The 4,226-nt window shown below is 36.9% G+C and overlaps 1 pseudogene; it reads left to right on the plus strand.

Annotated features, from left to right (window-relative positions):
* Positions 1 to 840: 840 nt before the first annotated feature.
* LOC134299315 (ligand-dependent nuclear receptor corepressor-like protein) lies at positions 841 to 4,226 on the plus strand (annotated as a pseudogene).

Here is a 4,226-nt window from a genome sequence, read left to right on the forward strand (position 1 = left end):
AAAGGCAGGTGTACTGTCTTTCTGCAAAGGGGAAGGGGAGGTCAGGTTTTCAGAGGAGGTTTATCAGTAATCACTTTGCTCTTCTCTTTCTTTGACAGTGCACTCTGATCAGGGGAGGAGACGACGCACTTTGGAGACAGCCGTCTCAGGAATTGAGGTAACTTCTCACTTTTTGGGTGTGGGTTGGGCCTTTTTTTGGGCTGGGGGAGTCTTTGAGTGTTAAGTTCTAATATATTATTTTTTTTGTTTCCCTTAGTGAACCACCTCTGGAGATCGAGGACCTTGAAAACATCTAACGTGAGTTGGGATTGGGAAATAGGGGGAGGGATGCGCCCAGTGGCGCAGCGGGTGAAATCACTGAGCTGCTGAACTGACTGACCGAAAGGTTGGTGGTTCGAATCCAGGGAACGGGGTTAGCCCCAGCTTCTGCCAACCTAGCAGTTCAAAAACATGCAAATGTGAGTAGATCCAATATGTACCCCTCTGGCAAGAAGGTAACAGCGCTCCATGCCGTCATGCCGGCCACTTGACTTAGCAGGTATCTACGGCCAACACCGGATCTTCGGCAGTGTATACATAATAATAATAATAATAATAATAATAATAATAATAATAATAATAATAATAATAATAATTTCTCTCTCTCTTCAGATCTCTCTCCATGTCCTCTTCCTGAGACGGCTGTCTCCATTGTGCGTCCATCCTGGTAGATCTTCCTCCTCCTCCTCCCCTGGTCAGAGTGCCCATGAATGAAGAAATCTCCTTGAATGAGGCCCTCCCTCCTTCCATCCCAGCTGATACCATCCAGAAACACGGTAAGGGTCCTACCAGAACTGTACCTTTTGCTATGGTAATCAATAGCTACAGCAACTCAAAGACTTAAAACTATCAGAAGCAGTGATGTTACCTAAGCAAGGAGTATAATAAAGGAGTGAAGTCTGAGAGTCTCTCATGCATCAGTTCACCATCATTTTGTTCTATCCATTCAGGAGACACCACAGACACAGAGAGGACTATGTGGAAAGAAGTGCTGAGTTTGCCGATGGTTTGCTCTCAAAAGCCTTGAAAGACATTCAGTTCGGCGCACTGGACATTAATAAAGCAGGCATACTTTATGGCATACCTCAAAAAACTTTACTTCTCCACTTAGAAGCCTTACCAGCAGGAAAGCCTGCATCCTTTAAAAACAATATTTGGGAATTCAAAGACAGTTCTTCTTACAAAGACAGTAAAGAAACATGTGCAGTGCTGCAAATAGTAGCCTTGTGTGCAAAAGCTCAAGTAGAGCGCACAGAAAAAAGGAAACTCACCCTAACTTGAAACCTGAGAATTAAGATTCCCAACAGCTTCCAGTTACCTTCACCAGTTAACTCTACAGAGAATGGTCACTCAATTTAAAGAAAAATGAAATTGTACAATATGGAACATCAGGTCCAACTGTACAGCTAAAAATTCCTCAGCTGAGAATGAGGGCTGTTCCCAAACAACAGCCTGATAGTGCTGGACTTCTGGATGTTATGTACCATGTGTCTAAAACCTCAACAGTCTTAGAAGGATCAGCTCTTCAAAAACTGAAAAGTATACTCCCGAAACAGAACAAAACTGAATGTTGTGCATCTGTAACTCAGTCAAGGGTCGACTCCTACTTTCTGCATGGGGACCTCTCTCCTTTGTGTCTTAATACTAAGAATGGGATTCTAGATGGCACCTCTGAATCCACGGAGGACGGTTTGGATTGCAAGGATAATAAACAGCCAAGAAAAAAACGTGGCAGCTTAACATCTGATACAGAGAAAACATTTACATTTTCAACGTGTGTGTTAGATATCCAACTGAGGTCTTATCATTTTATTGTTGGTTTAGCAAGAAATTTGGTGTTTACAACATATATACTTGTGAAAAATGACAAATTTAGTGTAGCTATAGAATGATTATTAAATAAGATGGAATACCAAGGCATAAAAATGTAACTGATTTCCTTTAGTGGGGAAAATAAGCTAACTTGTAAGGGTTTGAGAGGAAAGTTGGAATGTAGATTAGAGCATGTTCATAATGTGCACAGAATGAGCTTGAGGATGGTCATTTTGGTTTAAGTGTAATGATTAGTTGGTGTTATGACTACTTATATTTATTTAAGGATTTTGTAATACTCCTGTTGAAAAACCTCAGTATAACAGTAATGTATTTGCTGCTGTGACATTTCAAAACTTTCAGGTTTTCATTTTGGTGGGCTGACACATCATCACTTTGCTAATAACCAAATTTTACAGTTCAGGGTTTTGATAGATTTACATATACAAACAAGGAAACTGTATTGAACTTTCAGTACTAGAATTGTTTTGTATATTTGGAAATTGTACAGTTCGTTCTAGAGATATAACTTTTGAAAAAATCTCAGAGGATCAGCTACCTTTAGACGACAGTTTTTAAATAACTTTAGAAGTATTCATGTTCACGTGATCTTATCTTCTAGAGATATTCAAAGGGTTATGTTGCTTTCTCCCTTTTTATTATCAGTATGCAGACAATGCACCAGGGCAGTCTTGCGCCGTAGGAAGTCTGTAAGCAATCCAAATCCCATCCTCTGTTTAGTCAGGTTGTGCACACTCCATTTTTCTTGTGCCTCTGGAAGGGAAGCAGTCCTAGATACTAAAAATTACTTATTCGATAAGTTCTTTTGCATGCTTTTGAGCCATGGGGTGAAGGAATGCAAGAGAGTTTTCAACCCCTGTGAGGATACATTTGGATGTGGACACTAAAGAAAAGATCATACCCGTTACATTTTGAACTTGGGAATACAATCATATTACATACACAGTGGAATTGAGACATCAATGGCCTTTTTACTGAAAACTATTTTTTCTTTTTTTAAAAAAAATTAGAAAGTTACAATATTAAAATATTTATCTGTTTTACCCTATATTGTTGTTACCAACCCATTTAGCATGCATTTCCTAAAAGATTGCAGAACTTTGTATCTGTGACATATAATTTGCATATAGTATTTTTAAAGTACACCGTTTACCTTAGTTTGTAGTATTTCATAATGAACTCGATAAACACCCAATCCTTACTAATTTTACAAACTGAAGGCACTTACAAAATAAAGAGTAACATAACTGCAGTCAACATATCTACTGTTTCCCTTGTTAGATATGCATTGAATTTTTTGGTCATTTGCATATTGGGAAGCAATTATAAACCAAGATTTTCATTAGATAATTGAGACTGTCAAATATTAGATGTCAAGGTCATGTTTAATTTAAAAAAAAAAACAAAATTCAAAAGATTACTTTGTTGCATCTTTCCCCAGTAGCCAACAAGATTACAAAGCTCAAGACTTTTTCAATAACACTTTACTCCTCTTTTTGATTTATGGCTTAAAAGCATGGGCTGGGATCCAAAGGGACATTTATGATGTTGTACAAACTTGCCATCTTTTGCGTTCCTCTTCTCACCTTGTGTCCTCCGTTATGTTGAGCAAGGGATGGAAGTGTGTGGCTTTGCCTCTCACGCTGGTGGGAGGCCGGAATCCCAGCTTTCTAAAATTTTGTCAGACAACATTGCATTTTAGCCAGAAATGTATATCAAAAACAAGATACATAACACACTTAATATCACTTAAAAGATGGCCTGACCAAAAAATAACAGATTCATAAAATTAGGGATCATTTTGCTATTGACTTTAGCAGTGGTAGTTTTGTATGTAATATTATAATTAATTTTCAGCATTTTAGTACTCGTATTTATTTTTTGCCAGAAATAGTATATTAAACTATTTTTGATAGTTTGTAGATAATGCTCAACCTCTAAGTTTTAAAAAGAAATGTTATTATTTCTAACCAATAGGTGGAACCTTTGATTAAACAACTGAGGAAAGGCAGGGAAACACATAGACTCCCCTTATTCAACCCTAATTTATTTGTTTGAAAAGTTATTTAAATTATAATTTTGAAGTACTTTTAAAATTCAGTTACTGGTCGCTACTTAGAAATTGACAAGTTTCTGAAAATTCATATTTCAGCAACTTTTAAATGTAGGTGAAAACAAGCCCTACGTGCTTTCTCAAGTATTTTATATTTAAAAACTGCTTGTTTTTAGAACTACTGTTCAGTAAAGTTGTTTAAGCCATTTCTGGTGGCTAATGACTATTTTATATTAAATTAAATTCTATATTAACTTTAGTGAGACAGATTTTTTAGCTGTTTACAGTACAAATAACTGTA

This window comes from Anolis carolinensis, chromosome 5 (assembly GCF_035594765.1).
Source record: "Anolis carolinensis isolate JA03-04 chromosome 5, rAnoCar3.1.pri, whole genome shotgun sequence".
NCBI classification, from domain to species: Eukaryota; Metazoa; Chordata; class Lepidosauria; order Squamata; family Dactyloidae; genus Anolis; species Anolis carolinensis.